The sequence below is a fragment of the Coloeus monedula genome (assembly GCF_965178545.1).
Source record: "Coloeus monedula genome assembly, contig: HAP1_SCAFFOLD_67, whole genome shotgun sequence".
In the NCBI taxonomy this organism is placed as follows: Eukaryota; Metazoa; Chordata; class Aves; order Passeriformes; family Corvidae; genus Coloeus; species Coloeus monedula.
The window spans coordinates 961,522-981,516 of NW_028120824.1; the positions used below are offsets into that span (position 1 = coordinate 961,522).

Here is a 19,995-nt window from a genome sequence, read left to right on the forward strand (position 1 = left end):
GATATATCCTCATGCAAATGATTCCATGCAGCACTCGCATCTTTAATCGCTTCTTTTCCTCTTGCTGGGGAAGCAGAGCTGCTTTATTTACTCTAAGCAATATTTTCTCCCTTCTCCTTGGCAAAAAACAAGCTCCCATCTTGGCAATGCTCCCCAAACTACCTAATGCTCATCACCCCCCATGCTAAGGAGAGTGGAGCAGGCTAATTTATCACTTCTTATCATGATTAACTTGCCCAGCTGCCGGCTTCAAGAGCCCCAGAGTGCCTCGGGTGATACAGGATCACAGAAGGAAAAGCTCTGTTGAATGAAGCTGCTGCCACACTGGCCCTCTTTGCCTGTCAAACACATTCAGCTGCTCTTGCACTGCCCTGTGAAAACCCCCCATAAAATACAAGTGAAAATCCCTCAGCACCTGTGATAAAGCACAGCTGGGCTCTGCTCAGGGCATTTCAAACTACCGGAGGTATTTGTGACCTCCCCTTGCCAAGGCAACACCTCAGGAAAACCAAAAGTTTCTTTTCATGGACTCACAGGATGGGTTGGGTTGGAAGGGACCTTAAAGCTCATCTTGTTCCAACTCTCACCACACTCAGGACACATTCCACTAGACCACTTTGCTCCAAGCCCCATCCAAGCTGGCCTTGAACACTTCCAAGGCGGCGACAATCACAGCTTCTCTAGAACCTGTTTTGTTCCTCCCAGATCTAAAATCATACCAAACTTACCAGCCTCAGAGGTAGATTTCTATTAAATGTCTACATTTTTCTAGGACAGGAATCCAGCAAACATTGTTTGCATCTGACTTTGCAAAATGAACATCAGCTGCTGCCCACTTTTCTTCTTTTTCCCCATTTGGTGGAACATTTTCATTCTGTTGTTGTTTGGAGCAGTATTTTAATATACCTGGCTGAGGCTGCTTAAAATAGCACAGCAAGATACCGGGGTGTGAGGGGTGGAAAACTGAGCTCTTGCACATCTGGTGTTTCTATTGTTGGAAGTCTTAAATCCCACCTCTCTGGTGGGACGAAATAGGTGGCACTAATCCAATTTCTAAAGTACCATGCATCACGCTGATGCGATTTTAAGACTAAAAAACAAAACAAAACAAAACAGCCAATTTAAACAACCCTCTGCTCCTTTCCGTTTTCTCTGTTCCACAATTTATGACAGAAGACAGGAGAGAAAGATTGTTTTGGGAACAATGTTTTCAGGACTCTAAAAAGAATATAAAAACTGCTCTGCCACACTCTCAGCTGTTACAGCCCCAAAAAGCACTGGCTCTCTTTGCTCACAGAGCCACAACTGTGGTGGGATTTCTACCCCAGGTACCAACCTGGTGACCACACCATGGGACAGGCATTTCTTGGTTTTCTCCTGGGAATAGCTACAGCACTTCCGTGTTGCAAGGCAAACTTGAGCCTCTTTTAATGAAACTGGACATGTGAAATGAGGTACACAAAGCCAAAGGCCAGCTGAACCTGTGATCTCTGAATGGGTCTTCACATTCTTCCCAGGAAGATGAATGGGAATCACTCTTTTGCCAGGGAAGCTGCATCAGCTGGGAATTTGCTTTAGAAAATGTGCTTTCTGCTCCTTTCAGAGCCAAAATTCCTACACATTTCTTCTAAGTCCTTCTTAGAGAAGGACCATGTTAAACTAAGTGACAGTGAAGCAAAATGACAATCCAGGAATAAATTTTCCTGTGCACATTATCCTTCATCCACGTGGGTGGTTTCTCACTGGCACACAGGGGTGAGGAAGGAACCCAAATGCATCACTGTACATAAAGTCACACGTGCTGAGGGGTGAACAAATCTCAGAGATACTGGAAACCTCCTCTGAAGACCCAATTCAGGGAAAGCCTGAGCTGCTTTGTGTTTCTGGGGGTGAAGAAGTTCAGGATCTTCCACAGATGCTCCGAGGCAGTAGGATTGTGCCTGAATCTCGCTCTGGAAATGCCAGTGGCTCAGCTGAGAGCTGTGGCAATGATTGACATTGCATTGAGAAGGGCCACAGTCCTGCAAGGCTCTTTCATCAGGAGCAAAGAGCGGCCTGGAGGGTGGGGAATGCTGGATCTGTAGCACCGAGTGCTCATCCTTCACCTTCATGTGGAGCTACCCCCAAAGCCGCCATGTAGCACTTTTTCTATTGCCCCTGTTGTGTATATTCTGGAGCAGCTGTTCCATGTGGCTTTTTATGGTGATCCTGTGGGAAGCAGCCATTCGCCTGCTGTGATATCCTCACAACTAAGACGAACTCCTCATTCCTTTTGGTTTTATTTGGGGTTTTTTATCTGTTTGTTTGATTGGTTTGCGTGGGTTTGTTTGTTTGGGTTTTTGTCTTTTTTGGTTGGAGTTTTTTGTTTGCTTTTTTATAAATGTCTGGTGAAGCTGGCACAGCCAAACTCAAGAAAATGTAAACCGGGTTCGACTTTCCAGAAATTACTTTGGATTGGGTTTAGCTGCATCCCCCAGGCTCAGGATTATCAAGATATTTGCAGGTTTTGCTCTGCGCCATCAGCCTGCTCAGATTCTGCTCGGTGTTTCACCAATGGAGAAGACAATGGATGCTGTGCCAAGCTTCCTTTCAAACAGCAAAACCTGGGTCAGCATGAGAGAAAAGAAGAAGAAAAAAAGAAAATATTCATCAGTTAGAACAGAGCCAGTGTCCCACCATCTGCCCCTCCACTCTTACTAATTTTGTCTATTTCGAGACAAGCCTGGGTCTAATGTCGGGTGGAGTCGCGGGAGACAAGCACTCAAGGCATGATGTTCAGCAAGTCTCGATTTATTTTTCAAAACTACACTTACTTATAGTACCTTTAATTAGCTCATACATATTGCAAAAGTCGAGCTCCTCATTGGTGGGAGCTATTCCGTGGGATCTGCAAACACGGTGGTCTTATCTTTCTCTTCCATATGGTTTCTGTCTTCTTACTTATCTGAATGCACATTCTGTTATCTATGCAACTTCTTGCTCAAGGACTCAGTGTCTGCATCTTTACTAAGCCTCCTGTGTTATCATGACCTTTGCTTTTTAGCCATTCTTCAGAAAGACTCTCAACACTTCCCCTGCTTTCTTTTTGCATGTCATAGTCATATTGACTGACTTCGAAATTAAATTTTTTACACATGACATTATACAGCTAAGCATAAGTAAACCAAGCAAAACAATTATTAGCAACAGCATTAAAGATTTAATCACACTTTTCATCCATCCTTCTAAGCCCATCCACTCTGTAAGTCCTTCTAATCTGAAAAATCCGGAGTCTTTTTTTATTTTTTGGGAGTGTTCAATCAAATTCTTAATTTCGGCGTGGATGGACTTAGAATGATCCTCAAGATCCATACAGCACATTCCTTCAAAGTCTTCACAGCCATGGCCGTGGGCTAAGAGTAGAAAATCTATAGCTGCTCTATTCTGAAGCAGGGCGTGTTGGACTGAACTCAGATCTTCTGCAAGTTCAGACAACACTCGGCTGGTACCGTTTGCCTGTTTAACTACCCAACATGCCAGTTTTTCTAAGTGACGATGGGCTCGTGCCGCAGCTGCACCAGGAGCAAAAAGGGAGGTAAAAAGCACTTCTGATTTGCTCCATAGCGTGAGGTCATCCTGACATTCAGGTGTTATAGTTTCTGTTAAAGACCTCTGCCATCGTGTTCGGTGTGTAGCATTAGGATGGTGCTGTGGAAGTGCAAGACTCAGTTGGCCAAAGGTACAGGGCCCACCTACAGGCCTGGATGGAATACCTGACCAGGCACGATTCCCACAAATTAGGAAAAACCCTCTGGGTAACTTTCGAGGGAAAAACGTTCCAGGGGCTGCAAGAGATCGATTTCTCACGGTAACGTTGCACCATTCTAAATCCCACTGTGAAGCATTGCCAATAGGATAAATCAAGGTGGGGTTGGATTCATTCAGTCGACAGCCATTAAGGCTGCCCTCTTGGCATAAATTACGTGAACTATTTATATAAATACAGGCTGTAGCGTTAAGAGAATCAACTAGTTCTATCTCTTGTGGCTCAGGGCCCACCGGGAGTTTATCATCCCAGCTATCATACTCTTGTAGGCCAGTGGTAATATTCATTGTGGATTTTAATGGTCTAATAATTTTGAACTGGTTCTGGGTCTCGATTACGAAGTTACGCCATGTATTATCTGTTAGTGGTACTCCAACTAAGCATGTCAAAAATGGGGTACTGGGTGTGGCTAAGGAGGCACAGAATGTTGTGTTCAATTCACGTGCCAAGGAGACCCAGATATTATCTCTAGGGTCAAACACCTTAGGAGGGTAGGAAAGGGGGTGACCCATTACTGAGCCTGCGATTAGCAGCACGATGCTTAAACCGCCGGCAAACATGATCCCACTTTCTTGGGTCAACTTGCCACTGAGTGGGGACCCCGATATTTGGTTGGCATGAGGATTGCAAAACTACAGAGTAGCTATCGGCTAAGATCTTTTTTGCTAAATGCTGTACTGACCACGCTAATTCTCTTAGCCGCAGATCTTCAAGATTTTCAACTAATTGCAAACTGTCAATGATATTTTTGCCTGTGAGTTGTACTAATGCTCCTTGAGCCGTCTCACGGTGCCAGTGAAAACTGCAAGACTGACACCAAAACCCTTCTGATAGATGTTGCTGGTGGACCCACCACTGTAAATTACAGCCTCCGCAAAGCAATCTTACCCACGCCTTATGATTATTACAATTACATGCAAAGCAACTAGACTGGCAAAAGCGCAAAAAGTGTCTCTGCAAATGTGGGAGGAGATAACCCTCTATCTCCTGTTCAGAGTCCACAAGGAAGGTAATGCAAAACCGCTGCTCAACTTCCTGCAGGATCTGTGAGATCTTCCTCTGTACCCTTCTTTTCTTCCTCTGTTGTGGGTTGCTCATCAGTGACAACAGGCTTAGTCCATTTGGCCGGAACCCATAGGGGACCTGTCAGAGTGGACACACATAAGTAACCTCTTCCCCAGTACAAGGTTTTTACAGGATCCTGCCAAAGTCCCGTCTTGGGGTCTTTGTAGCGCACCCAAGGCATGGGCGTCGGGGGTTGAGGATAGGTAAAATGAACAATGGCAGGAGGCACTTCTTTGTCACCGAACACACAAAGGTGATTTAGGACAAAAAGGCATTTTAGTAATTTATCTTGTGGGTTGGACAATTCAGGATATTTCTGCAGGTATGTTTTGAGGGTACCATGTGCCCTCTCTACAATAGCCTGACCTGTGGGCGAGTGGGGGATGCCTGTTTTATGAGTAATACTCCAATTCTGCATATATCTGTCAAAGCGGGTGCTGCTATAAGCAGGGCCATTATCAGTTTTGATTATTAAAGGAACTCCCATAACTGCTATGCAGCTATTCAAATGACGTTCAACATGTCTCGCTTGTTCTCCTGTCTGAGCCGTAGCCCATATGAAATGACTGTATGTGTCAATTGACACATGAACATACTTCAAGCGCCCAAAACTGGGGACATGTGTGACGTCCATTTGCCATATTTCATTGGCTTTAAGTCCCCGAGGATTGACTCCTATATCTAAACCGACCCCAGCATTATGAAAGCTACATAACGGACATGCTTTTACTATGGCGCGTGCGTCACGTAGGGGGATATGGAAATCTCTTACTAATCCTTTCGCATTTTGGTGAAACATACTGTGACTTTCTCGAGCCCTAGTATTTTTGGGAACATTCTGACTGAGTGACACGATCTGATCTGCTCTCTCATTGCCCTCTCCTAAGCCTTCTTGCCACTTATGGCTGCGTATATGGAGAATTGCATAAGGGTGGGATCTGTTCCGCAACACACGTTTTAGTTGTAATAACAGATCAAAAAGTCGCTGGTTTTTCACTTCCTTGATGACAGTGTCCTCGATCCTAGAAACAATTCCTACAACATAAAGAGAGTCTGAAATGACATTGAGGGGTTCCGAAAAATGAAGGGCGGCCCACAGTACTGCTACAAGTTCTAAGGTTTGTAATGTATCAGTAGGGGTAGCTGCGATCTTATGGTGGCACCATTGTTGATTATAGTGCCAAACAACGGCAGCTGTCCTGGTTCTGCGTCCGGCATCAGTAAAAACTGTTAGAGCATCAGGGATAGGCCCTCGGCGCTGCAACGGTTTGGATATCCAGGTCCAGCTTCCCAACCACTTGAGTAATTTTGGAGCTAATGGGCCGGTGCGAACTTCTGCTCCAGAAGAGAGCAATGCTTCAGTGAGCTGCGAGGAGTTGAGTAGGTACCAATCTAAGGTAGGTTTTTCCATGGGGAGGTAGATAACTGCAGGTTCAAGGCCACTAATTTCCCAGGTGCATAGATGTCCTTTCTTTAAAAGAGTTGCTAAATTTTCAATCTTTGGAGTAACTGTTTTTCTTTGCTGCAAGGGGGGCGAAATCCATTCTAGAACGGAGATGTCCCCCGTTTTCTTTTGCTGAGTAATGGCTCCTAAGAGATGTTCTCCGCTGTTCCAGACAGTTAAGGATAAGGGGGTGTCGGGGTCTAGACGGTCAACAAAGCCTCTGGAGATACAGGATGTAATTTGCTGCAAGACTTTAGACTGTTGCGGCGTAAGCGTCACAGGAGTACATGGGTCTGTGCCCTTTAGCAAAGGACGTAGCTGTTCCAATAGCATGTTGGGAATTCCTGTAATGGGTTTAAGCCATTGTAGGTCTCCTAGAAGTTTCTGGGCCTCATTTAGGTTTGAAATAGATGCTTGAATATGTAACTTCTGAGGCTTTATTCTTTGAGCGGTAATAGTCCATCCTAGATATTTCCATGGAGCAGAAACTTGTATTTTGTTGGGTGCCACAACAAGGGACCAGGCAGCCAAGGAGGCAACAATAATTTGCATCTGGGCAGGGGTGAAGGGATCCCTTTGAGCAAAGGGAATGTCATCCATGTAGTGATAAATAATGTCATCAGGCATCTGTCTCCGTAAGGGTTGTAAGGCAGCATCAACATACAGTTGGCACAAAGTAGGTGAGTTTTTCATCCCTTGCGGCAATACAGTCCATTCAAATCGTCTAGCTGGTTCTCCTTTATTCAGGGCAGGTAAGGTAAAGGCGAAGCGCTTGGTGTCATCTGGATGCAATGGAATAGTAAAAAAGCAGTCCTTGAGATCTATAATTAAAAGAGGCCAGTTTTGGGGCAACATGGCTGGGTTGGGGAGACCAGGTTGTAGTGCCCCCATAAACTCCATCTGTTGATTTACTGCACGGAGGTCATGTAAAAGGCGAAACGCACCAGACTTCTTGCGTATGACAAAAACAGGAGTATTCCAAGGACTGACAGATGGTTTTAGGTGGCCCTGTTGTAGTTGTTCGGTTACCAAAGCATGGGCTTGTTCTAAATTTTCCCGTTTTAAAGGCCATTGCTTTACCACTACAGGGTCGTTAGTAGTCCATGTCAGCGGCAACGGGAATGTCCAAGCAATGGCCTCTAGTGTAAATGGTGGTCGTTGGTCAGCACGAGGCCTAATTGAGCCAAAACATCTCTGCCCAGCAAACAGTCCACAGTTGTTGGTAGGGGCATGATGGAAATTATAGCCGGCACTTGTTTGCCATCAACTTCAATGTGGAGCAAAGGAGACTTTTGGGCAAGTCTCATACCTCCGATACCTGTGACTGTAGTTGTAGCGGGCAAAATGGGCCAATTGGAAGGCCATTTTCCAGGGTCGATGACACTGGAGTCAGCTCCTGTGTCAAGAAGGGCTTCCAAGGTGATGGACTCTGCCTGATACAGCAGGAGACAACGCTTCCGTGGGCGGGAGGTGAGATCAATAGTGAGTAAGGTCAGAGATCCAGTAGAGCCAGGACTTGGCTGACACCTAGGTGCATCACAAACAGGCGGAATGCTTGAAGCTAGATGTGGTAATGGTACTAGTTGTGCTAACTTTTGTCCTGCTGGGATCTTAACAGGAGGATAATCGGTATGTGCTAAAATAAAAATTTCTCCAGCGGAGTCAGCATCAACCAGTCTCTACTAGGAGTCCCATTGTAATTGCAGATGAACGACCTACAATAAGTCCTCCCATAGCTTGGCCATTAATGTACACAGGTCCGATGACACCAGTGGGAATGCGATGGATTTCTGATGTTAGCAACTCAGTATCTACTGAGGCTGCCAGGTCCAGGCCGAGACTTCCGCTTGTCGCTGGGTGGGGACAGGTAGAGGTGCTGGAGCGGTTACTTGTGTCGTCGCGCGGCCGCTGTTCGCGCTGGGTCGGGGGTTTCCCTGTTTCTTGTTGCTATTACGGCATGCGTTCGAGTTGTGCGTATTGGATTGACACTTGTTGCACCAAATTCCTGCGGCTGTACATTCGCGACGAATATGACCGGGTGTCCCACAGCGATAACACTTCATGCGGCCACCTGGAGCTGGGCGGGGACGTGCTGCTGCCGCTTGGAGAGGAGCAAGGGCTGCCATAACCTGATTTTGAGAGCTAATAGCCTGTTCTTTAAGCCCTTCACCTAATTTTGCTAAGGCTTGTGCTAAGAATAGTTGCGAGCCAGTGGGCATGGTCGCAGCTTTCTCTAAAAGTTGCTGGACAGTCCAGTCCCCTGGGGTGGAGGTAATAAGGGCACGGGTGGCTTGATTGCCATTTTGTAAAAGGCATTGCTTAAGTAACGGGTCATGCATATGCTCTTGAACCCCAGCTTTTGAGATGGCTTCCATAACTTTGTCAACAAAAGAGCCTAAAGATTCCTCTCTGCCTTGCTTAATGTTCATATACATAGGGATCCCACCCGGGGCTCGGACTTTATCCATAGCTTTCTTAGCAACTGCCATAGCTTCCCGCAATTTAGCAGGGCTTAGTGCAGCCTGAGCCTCAACCCTCATATGTTGACCCTGTCCTAGAAGTTCATCTACAGTGATATCTGCTAACGGATCTCCCTGGGGTCTAGCGAGATCTGCACTAACAGCTGCCTCCTCCCTCCAGCGAGCCTCAAAAAGCAGTCGCTGATGCGGGGTATACATGAGCTTAGTAATGCCTTTAATGTCAGCAGGAAGAAGGGTAAAAGCGTTAAAAATATAATCAAGCATCTGTTTAACTGGTTCACTGGTGACACCGTAATTCCCCACCGTTGCTCGCAGCTGAGCTAACAGCTTCCAATCCAGATTAGTCACCTGCGCGATATTGCCGCCCCCTTGCGGATTAGGGACAAATAAGACAGGGAACGCTATGCTGTCCTGAGCAGCCGCCAGCATGTCAGAATCACCCTTTTGTAAGCCCTCACGAGCAACCGCAGCCCAAAGTTCTCGATGGCCCCTAGCCATGGCCTCCGCGAGGTCAGACTCTGCCCCAGGGACAGGCTCAGGGCTAACAAAGGGGTTTCGCGAGCGAGAACAGTCCGGCGGAGACGGGTGAGGCAAGGGCGGAGGAGCAGGCTGCGGCAAGGAAGGCGTGGGAGGAGCAGGAGGTGGGGGGGGGGGAGGCGCGGAAGGCAACTCAGAGGCAAGGGCCTCAGGGGGTACGTGAACCGTAGCAAAGGTGGGGGGATTAGGCGGACCAGAGAAGGGAGAGGGACCATGTTCCCCGTAAAGACGATTACGGTCCTGTGCAACTTTAATCTTTTCTGCGGCTTTCTTTTCTGCCTGTACCATTAAAAGTTCATTATAAACAACTCTCCATAGTTTAGCCATCTTTTTAGCTGGCTTATCGTCATCTAAGACAAGATCCCAGAGTTTGTCACTATACGCCCGCCACTGACTTAATTCATGAATGGAGTGGGGGTCAGCGAAAAAACCGTAAGAGCGCGCATGCGTTAAAAGAGCGGGGAGGTCTTTATCAAGATCAATCCCTTTAAAATTACGCTTAAGCAAAAAAGCCTTAAAAAGTTCCTGTGCTGCTTGCCTTTCCATACTTACGTCGGTACCGTTGCTAGCCCCTCCAGGCTTCGGCAGCACGTATCGGCGAGCCCGCCTGTGCGGTCGCTCGGGCGCGGAGGAAATCGCTGCAGTATACGAGACCTCTTTCGCCGTCCGTCTAGCTGCGGGACCCGACCCCAACGCAACTCCCCCGTCACATAAGGCTAGGGCAACTTCTCCTGTTCGGGCGCCAGATGTTGGGTGGAGTCGCGGGAGACAAGCACTCAAGGCATGATGTTCAGCAAGTCTCGATTTATTTTTCAAAACTACACTTACTTGTAGTACCTTTAATTAGCTCATACATATTGCAAAAGTTGAGCTCCTCATTGGTGGGAGCTATTCCGTGGGATCTGCAAACACGGTGGTCTTATCTTTCTCTTCCATATGGTTTCTGTCTTCTTACTTATCTGAATGCACATTCTGTTATCTATGCAACTTCTTGCTCAAGGACTCAGTGTCTGCATCTTTACTAAGCCTCCTGTGTTATCATGACCTTTGCTTTTTAGCCATTCTTCAGAAAGACTCTCAACAGTCTAAAGCTTCCCTCTCTCAGTTCCTGGTGCTATTTGCTACCTTGCAGCTTTGATTTCTGCTGATCTAAGTCCCTGCTGTCCATGTGGGGTTGAGAATGTTCAGCCTGGAGAACAGAAGGCCCTGGAGAGGCTTTGCTGTGGCCATGCAGGACTCGAAGGGTCCCATAGGAAAGATGGGGACAGTGTTCAATAGGGCCAGTGGCAAGAGGAGAAGCGGGGATGGCTTTGAAGTGCAGGAGGTTGATTTAGGTTGGCTCTAAGGAAGCTGCTTTTTCACACTGAGAGTGCTGAGGCACTGGCCCAGGCTGTGCACAGAGGATGTGGATGCCCCATCCCTGCCAACACCCAAGGCCAGGTGGGAACAGGACTCTGAGCAACGTGCTCTGGTAGAAGATTGCTCAAGTTGGAACAAGATGATCTTTAGCGTCCCTTCCAAGCCAGACCACACAGGGATTCCATCATTCTGTGATGCCCGTTGTCCACTCCACGGTGACCCTGGACTCCTGTGAGTTGTGACGTCACGGTCTGCATTCACACTGGAGCTCCCAGCATCCAGCACAGAGGACAACACAACCATTCGCCCTTGTGCCTACACACCCGTCACCCTGCTTGGCCCCTGCTCCGATACTCCCGAGTGTTCCCAAAGGTCTCTTGTGCCTGGATTTTGCCGTTCATCCCTGCCAGATGCTCACATTTGTCCTGAGGAAGGTAAGGTGCCATTCCATGGAAATGGACACCACCTAAGTGCCTCTGTGGGGATGCTGTGGGACAGGGATCCCACTCCGAGGTTTTGCTACATCTGCAGGTTTCCAGAGACGAAGAGAAAGAGATGGAGGTGGATCTAAAGATTGATACAGAGGAGGAGATGGAAGTGGAGGGAGGAGAGACTGGAGAGGAAGAGATGGAGGTGGACGTGAAGGACGAGACGGAGGAAGAGATGGAGGTGGATGCGAAGGAGGAGATGGAGGAAGAGATGGAGGTGGACGTGAAGGAAGAGATGGAGGAAGAGATGGAGGTAGAAATGGAAGAATACAGTGAGGACATGGATGTGGACGGAAAAGACGAGGAGGAGGACATGGTCCTGGGATGAGGACGGACTCCAGCAGTAGGACAGGTATGTGCTCCCCACAGGCAGAGTGGGTGCCCTGCTGCCAGGCTGGGGCTGGGCTGGGTGCCCCGCTGAGGGACACGGTGCCCCGTGGGCTGGATTCTGGCAGCACAAGCAGCATCCCCAGCCTGTCCTGCCCTTGCTTTGGCTCACACAAGCCCCATGCCAGTGCCTGGGGCCTGACCCCCAGCCCCAGCCAGGCTCAGCGCTGGCAGCAGAGTCCCGCTCTGCCAGTGTGTCCCAGGCTGGGGGCACATGGAACAGCCCTCTGTGCCTGACTGCAATGACTCTGTCACTTGCTTTTCCTTCCAGGACTGATGGAGATCCAGGCCAGAGACGGCACCCTGCTGTATATACGTTTTAGCGTTTCTTATTGTCTTCTGTAAATACGTTTAATATAGTATCGATAGCTATGTTCTTGTAAATACGTTCTATAGATCGTCGTTGTTACAAAGGTTCTTACAATGTAAATATGTTCTGTAGTTCGTTTTTGTTGCTGCTCTTAGATAAATAAAGGACCTTTGTTTTTCATACCTCAGTTCTCTTGGCATTTTCTTTGGGCACAAGCCTCCATGGACCAAGACTTCCTTTGGAAACCCCCTCTGTCACCAGACTCTGGTACAAGCATAACACGAATTGATCCTCGTAGTTAAAGGCGTGACGTTAATTGGCACAAATTTGTCCCTTAAGACTTTCTAGCACAGTAAATGTCAGTGCTCATAATCCCCAATTCCTAATGAAAGCTTTCAGTCTCCTCACCTGCCACGGCACCGCAGGGATCCACGGCAGGAGCGGGATAACTCCGGGATAAGGGGAATCTGCTCCCACTCCAGGGCTGTGCCAGGGAAGGAGGGGAATTTTTTAGTGCCTTCATTGCACACAAAAACCAAACCCAGCACCACCGAGCTGGACTTTCGTGAGCCGCAAAACAAAGCGGCCCCTGGCCTTTGGCGGAACACAACCTCACCGAGTCACGGAGCCAGGGGATGACACTTGGGAATGATCCTGGCTGCCTGCAGGCAAATCAGATGAGGGAGCCACAGGAGCTGTGGGGTTTCCTGCTCTTCCTGCAACGCCATCGGGCCAGACCAGGAGACCTTTCCTGGAACAGATCTTCCCTGTAAAGGGAGCTGCACCAAAGCTCAAGCCCTCATTTAGAGACCCTTGGAAAAGCAAAGGTGAGAGGGGATTACCTGGAGCCCCAGGGGACCGAGGCGAAGGCGATGAAGAAGCAGACAGCAAAGTGCTTCCACTGCTTCTCACTCCAGCAAGGGGGAACATCCCTGGAATTTCATGGCCAGCGTCGCTCCCAAACCCCACAGGTGAACCCACACGTACTCCAGGACTGATCTCCTTCAAACTTCCAGCAGCACAGACTCACCGGGAGGAACTGCAATCCAAGGACACACATCAGCAACCGTCTTCCCGCTTGCCCCTCTCTCCACATTTTCCCTTTCCAGCGGGTGCAGGTGCCACCCCCCAGAGGCAGGAAAACTGCCTTGCAATCCAGTACAAAACCCGCCTGGAAAGCCCAGGATGCCTGGAGCCAGCAGCCGTTTCTCCTGGAGCTCCTGCTGACAGGCATTTGAAGCCTGCTGTGCCTCACAGCTGCTTTTCTGCCAAGGGCATTCCCACCTTTTCTTTCTTAGCCCAAATAAAGGTTTGCAAAGCTGAGTTTTGTGAGAAGTGCTTCATATTTGGATCATTCTTAACTTGGAGTTTCCCTTGGCACCAAAATCAGGGGGTAAACCCAACATGGCCTCAAAGGGCCATAAGATCCCAGATATCCAATCCCCAGTTCCATCAGGATTGGTTCATTAAAGCTTTTCAGGGGTAATTTGGCAAACTTCAGGGTTTGGTGATTTCACCATCAAAGCAACATGAAACCTGTGCAAAAGGAACTTAACTAAAGCTGGCTAAAAGTGGTCCCTGCTGATGACTCATTAAAACACCCCCTTAAAAAGGAGCTAGGGCTGATTCCATACTCACAAACCCCCCTTGCCACGAGCGGCGCTCTCTGCCCGCCAAGGACACGGCACCGGGCAGGGACATTTCTCCCACTCCCCGGCAGAGACCTCCTCCTGCCACATCCAGGGAACCGCAGCCGCTCAGGGAACACCAACTTGGTCCTGGGCTGGGAACAGGACAGGGACAAGGAACACTTTGAAGTCATTCCCACCTCGGTGCTGTCCAGACCTGGCAGAAAGCGCTTCCCACACCTCTCCTGGAATTCTCTTCCCCGGCCCTTCCAGCTTCGGACGGCTTCTGTGGGAGCCTCAAGTTTCGGTGCAGTTCAGAAGCTGCACGCGCCTAAAGCATCCCCACGGGAACGCGAAGCTTCCCTCGGGCATTTCGTTTCTTTATCCCAAATATTCTCCCCACTCAGCCACAACCTAGAAAGAACAAAAGGGAAAAGAAGGAAGACCAATTAATTCTGACATAAGGAGTCTTGACTATCCCAACACACTGCCAGGTGAAAAAACATCCCTGCCCCTCTAACAAATCCCTCTGATACTGTCTCCATTCAGGATCAATTATTTAAACGTTGTATTAAGGAGCGTAAGAACACAACGCTTGGAATTCTCAAAAACAGCTCAGCTCTCGGCTGCTCCAAGCACTTTCCCACCCGGGGAGCTGAGCTGTCCCAGATTTAAACGCCACGTTTGATCCAAATCCGACAGAAATCTGATCTTGTTTGGCTACTGAGCTTTCCCAAAAGCTCTGCAGTCAAGCCTGGAAATCCTCGCTGAAGCTTTGCCATGTCACATTGGGATTTACCCTTGGGAAAACCCCACTCTGAGCACTTGGGTTTCAAGAGGTTGCACCCGATGTTACAGACACAGAATTCCTGTGGCGTTTGGCATTTCCTGCACCTCCAAACACGTGAAAAGAATGAAGTGCAGAGTCCCAAGGCTCCATTATTGCCATTCTCCTCACATCCCTTTCCTCAGCTCCACGTGGCTTTGTGCCTCCTCGGAAGGGCTGGAAAGGAATTTGGGAACCCCCCCTCAGCTTCTTCGGTTTTCAGCTTTTTCTCTGAGGCGGCCCAAAAGGCAAACAGGAAAAAAAAAAAAACCCAGAAGTGCACAAAATCCCAGCCCCTCCCAAGATGCAGCTCCTCACACCAAACCTTGGGAGAATCCCTGGTGCTTCCAACACCGCTGCAATCCCACCTGGAGCTGAGCTTCCGGGGTGCTCTGCCTAATCCACATGCAAGCCTGGATAGCCCAAAGCCTGCAAGAAAAGAGGAGGCAAAGTGAAGGGGAGAGGGGGGGAAAAACGGAATTTTGGGTTTTTCCCGTGTTTGCAACAGGATTGAAGGGCAGGATGGAGAGGTTTTGTGGAAAAGAAGTACCAAAGGCTGCTTCATTGCCAGCAATTAGCGCTGCTCAGGTTGAATCCAAGAGGACAAATGCACCAGGATCAAACAGGAGCGGCCGACAGGATGGGTTATGACACAGATCTGTGAAGCTGGAGCCTTCTTTCTTCTCCAGGGCTCTCCCAGAAATTCTCCATGGCTGGACGTGCTTCCGCTCTCCCCGCTGGGATAGCCCGGGTGACTGGTGAGCCTAAAACAAGAAAGTGATGCAGTGATCCAAGTGTTTTTCCTGAGGAAATGACATATTCTCTGGACCTGGGATAACCCATATCCCATGGCCTTCTCCAGGAAGGGTCCCAGCTGGATATGGTCTCCCAGAAAGGATTCCATAGGGGCTCACCTTTTGCCTGGAGCTTGGCTGAAGTCCTCAGCAATGCCAGGGAATGTGGCCATTGGAGGCTTTGGGCAGATTTGGCTCATCTGCCTTTTTAGGCTTTGCTTCCTTCTCTCAGCCTTCCCACTCGATTGTGGCCTCCGAGGAATACGTGAAATCCCATTCCATTCCTGCTCTTTTGGACATTTTTTTGCACCGTCCCTGTACAAAACGAGGCCCCCTGTTCGGATGCTTTTCCCCACCGTTCCCCGGCACTTTTATCTGCCGGTGCATTCCCTGCGTTGCTTGGGCTCTTCCCAGCTCTCTGAGCTCCTTCACAAGGCAGGAGATCGATTTGGCCCAGGAACTAAACCCTCCCGAGGAATTGTCTGATGCCATCTCCACATTTGACACCTGATCCTTGTGCTCAAAGGATCCCTCTTTCTTCCCTTCAGCCAATTCCAAGGCTCGCTGCCCCCAGCTGCGATCAGGCCCCAGCCTGATCCCTGCAGTCTTCCCTGCCGGGATCCTGCTCAGGAATCCCTGGGCTACAAATGTAAGAATTCATTCTTCCCACCCCTGCCCAGTTCCAAAGGATTTGGTGTTTGCCTTACCCGGCTGGAGCCTGCTTCCAACTCTGTTCTTGCTGCTTCTGCTGCTTTCCAGTTCCCAGGAATTCCACCGACGGAGCGACAGCGTTTTCCAGCTCCGCCAGGATTCCCTCTGCTGCGTTTGGGTGCTGGAAGGATATCAAAACCAGGCTCTCTGGGGCTTTACTATCAGGAAATTACATCCCCGGATTTGTTCATTTCCAAATATTATCTCTTCCCAACAAAGCACTGGGCATCCAAGGAATACAGAAAGTGATGGGCTGACCACTGCTTACTCCTCTGGAATGTCAGAGCTTGGAAAAAAAGGGCACTTGAGGCTTCTCCTGGTGCTGCCCGTGAGGTGTATTTTACTTGAGAGCCCCTTCCCATGTCTTTCCCTGTATCCACCAAAAAATCCACCCCTTCATTCCCCAGCTGCTTGCTTCCTCCCTCTTTTCCTGTATCCAACAGAATTTTAACAGGTCAATAGTCCCCTCTGCAAGAGCACCTTTCATTCCAAACCTAAGAACAAACGAATCACTTCCCTTCCACCATCCTTATTAGGATTCCACTGAGAGCAGTGGATGGAAAATGATCCTCTCCTGGTCCCTGCTGGATTCCCGGAGCAGGGATCCTTTCCCTCTTTCCCCCCACCACGGTGCCCTCCTCCCCCTCCCGCCCCACCCCACACCCTTTTCAGGCTTTGTTCCACAGCTTTTGCCTCCAGGCCTCAGATCCTTTCGTTCTCCAGGAGCTCCCAGCAGCTCCACAGCCTTTCCTCTCCCATCCTGACCATTTCTCCGGGAATGGAGCTCCGCATTTCAATTGCCTTCTCTTTTCTCTGACTATTCCCACCAATCCAGAAGACCTAAAGCTGACACAAGGAACACTCGGTGCCCACAAATCCAAACCCAGACCCGGCCATCCCCAAACCAGCAACTCCCGGACAGTTTGCGTTCATTCCAACCTAACACTGAGGACTCACCCAATCCTTCAAAATTCCCAAGAAATATCCTGTTGCCTTCACAGCTCCCAGGGGATTCTGCTTCATGCTCACACGAAGGATTTGGGACTTCCCTGAAAAAACCCGTGCAGGGCACGCTGGAATCCCCGATCCCGTGGATCCGGGGAGCGTTAAAAGCTCGGTCCAGCCTGGGCCCCTGGAAATTTTTGCCAAATATCCCCCAAGTCCTCGGGATAACAGAACTCTCTGGTACTGCATTTTTGGCGTTGTAAAGCCTGGAATTCCTTTATTCCTAGTGCTGGGCTCTGCATATGGTCGAGAAAATCCCGGCTTTGTGGTTTTCTGAAACCTAACCCTGGGCATAAACCTAACCCTAACCCTAGACTGAGGCATAAATCGGGCATTGGGCTGTGGTGAGTTGCGAGCAGAATGACGAAGAGGGAGCAAGGATTTGGATGTGCTACGCTCAACTTGGCCTGCCTTTTGCATGGTGAGAATCGCTGGAGCTCCTGGCTTTGTGGTTTTCTGAACCCAAACCCTAGGCATAACCCTAACCCTAGCCCTAACCCTAACCCTCGACTGAGGCAGAAATCGGGAATTGGGCTGTGGTGAGTTCCGAGCAGAATGACGAAGAGGGAGCAAGGATTTGGATGTGCTACGCTCAACTTGGCCTGCCTTTTGCATGGTGAGTATCCCTAGAGCTCCTGGCTTTGTGGTTTTCTGAACCCTAACCCTAGGCATAACACTAACCCTAGCCCTAACCCTAACCCTCGACTGAGGCAGAAATTGGGCATTGGGCTGTGGTGAGTTCCGAGCAGAAAGACAAAGAGGGAGCAAGGATTTGGATGTGCTAGGCTCAACTTGGCCTGCCTTTTGCATGGTGAGTATCCCTGGAGCTCCTGGCTTTGTGGTTTTCTGAAACGAAACCCTAGGCATAACACTAACCCTAACCCCGCACCATAAGCCAAGATTGAGGCAGAAATCGGGCAGAGGTCCTAGGCAAGTTCCAAGCAGAAAGAAGAGGGAGGAAGGTTTGTGATCAGCCGTGATTAACTTGGACTTCCTTTCGCATGGTGAGTATCCCTGGAGCTCCTGGCTTTGTGGTTTTCTGAACCCTAACCCTAGGCGTAACCCCAACCCTAACCCTAGTTTGAGGTACAAATTGGGCATTGGGCTATGGCGAGTCCCAAGGAGAAAGAAGAAGAGGGAGCAAGGCTTGATCTGTTCTGCGCTCAACCTGGCATGCCTTTCGAATGGTAAGTATCCCTGGTACTCCTGACTTTGTCGTTTTCTCAACCCTAACCCTAGGCATAACCCTTACCCTAACCCCTAACCCTAACCCTAACCCGTAACCCTAAGCCCCAACCCTAATCCTAACCCTAACCCTACCCCCTAACCCTAACCCCTAACCCCAAACCCAAACCCTACCCCAACACTAACCTGTACCCTAACCCAAAACTTAACCCTACCCTAATCCCGAACCCTAACACTTACCCCTAACCCCTGACCCTAATCCTAGCTCTAACCTCTGACCCTAACCCGTGACCCAAACCCGTGACCCTCACCTGTAACCCCTATCCCTGCCTCCTACCCTGCACCCCTAACCCTAGCCTGCGCTCCTCACCTGCACCCCTGGCCTGCGCCCCTAACCTGTGATCCTCCCGTGCACCTGCACCCCCTAGCCTGTGGCCCTCACCTGCACCTGCACCCCTAACCTGTGCTCCTCACCTGCGCCTGCACCCTAGCATGCACCTGCACCCCAAACCTGCGCCCCTGGCCCGTACCTGCGCTGCTGCCCTGCAACCCTGACCCTGACCCTGACCAGGATACTGGGCCGTGACCTGTGCCTGGACCCTGACTGGGTGCCTGGGTCCTGACCTGGACCCTATGCCTCAGAAACCCTCAGGGAAACCCACTTGGAAAACCCTAAATGTTCACCTGGCGGGTGCATACGGATTCCTAGAGGTAGGGGGTGGGGTTATGGGAGGGGTGGGGGTGTGGCATGAGGGGAGGGGCCTGACACCTGACACCTGGCACTATCACCTGACACCTGTAACCTGACACCTGGCACTGTCATCTGACCTGACACCTGACACCTGGTGCTGTCACCTGATGCCCAGCACTGATCCCTACCTGTGTCACCTGGCCCCTGATACCTGGCACCTACTGCTGACCCCTGACCCCTACTGCGGTCATCTGGCCCCTGCTACCTGGCTTCTACTCCTGATGGTGGTGTGTGGCACCTAACGTGGCACTGGCCCCTGGCCCTGTGCCTCTGTGCTCCCTGCCCCTGTCCCTCTGCCCCCTCCACCCTATGTACTACTGTCCCACTTGGCCCCTGAACTTTACCTGCTGGTCTCTGGCCTGCGTGCGTTGTCCCTTGTGTGGCAGGCTCCTGGCGTGGTCCTGGCATTGTATTGGTATTGGGGCTATAGGGTTAGGGTCAGGGCTAGGGCTAGGGTTAGGGTTAGGGGGTTGGGTTAGGGTTGGGGGTTAGGGGTCATGGTCAGGGTCAGGGCTAGGGCTAGGGTTTAGGGTTTGGGCTTAGGGTTAGGTGGGGAGGGTGCAGGCATGGGCTCGGCATTTGGGATTATTGCCTCCAACTCTGGGGAGGGTGCAGGCATGGGCTCAGCATTTGGGATTATTGCCTCCAACTGTGGGGAGGCTGCTGGCATGGGCTCAGCATTTGGGATTATTTCCTCCAGCTGTGGGGAGGGTGCTGGCATGGGCTCAGCATTCAGGGTGATTGCCTCTGGCTGTGGGGAGAGCTGGTGCCTGTGGCTGCTTCTGGGGAGAAAGGGCTGTTGTTTGGGGTCCTGATTAAGTTAGGTTTAGGGAACAGGGCTTGTGTCTCATACCCCTTGTGTTTGTTGTGTAGTGTCTGATTTTTGAGCCCTTTCTCTTTATTCCCTGGACTCCCCCCGGGCTCTTGGCCTTTATTATGTTCTCCTGCTGCCTCCTCCTTGGGCTCTTGGCCTTTATTATGTCCCCCTGAAATGTCCCCCTGGGCTCTCGGCCTTAACTGTGTCCCCCTGCAGTGTCCCTCCTTGGCTGCCACCCTCTGTGTGTTTTTCTAACCTTTTTTGTGTGGGTGTTGTCCTTCCATGGGGGCTGCGGTGTTCTCCTGGTGCTGGGGGGTCTGCCTGCTGCGGCTGGGTGGGCTAAAATGGTGGCCTGAGGGGTGCTGTGGGGTGGTGCATAAATGGCGGGAAGGGGGGGGCTTGC

The 19,995-nt window shown here is 50.1% G+C and overlaps 1 pseudogene across 1 annotated transcript in view; it reads right to left on the reverse strand.

The window, feature by feature from the left end:
• The window catches only part of LOC309585543 (epidermal growth factor receptor kinase substrate 8-like protein 2), an 83,314-nt pseudogene extending 64,348 nt beyond the window's left edge, over positions 1–18,966 (reverse strand). Inside the window, exon 1 of the transcript in view lies at positions 18,958–18,966. The product of the transcript in view is annotated as an epidermal growth factor receptor kinase substrate 8-like protein 2 (transcript). The remainder of the gene's footprint in view (positions 1–18,957) is intronic.
• Between the last annotated feature and the right edge of the window lie 1,029 nt (positions 18,967–19,995).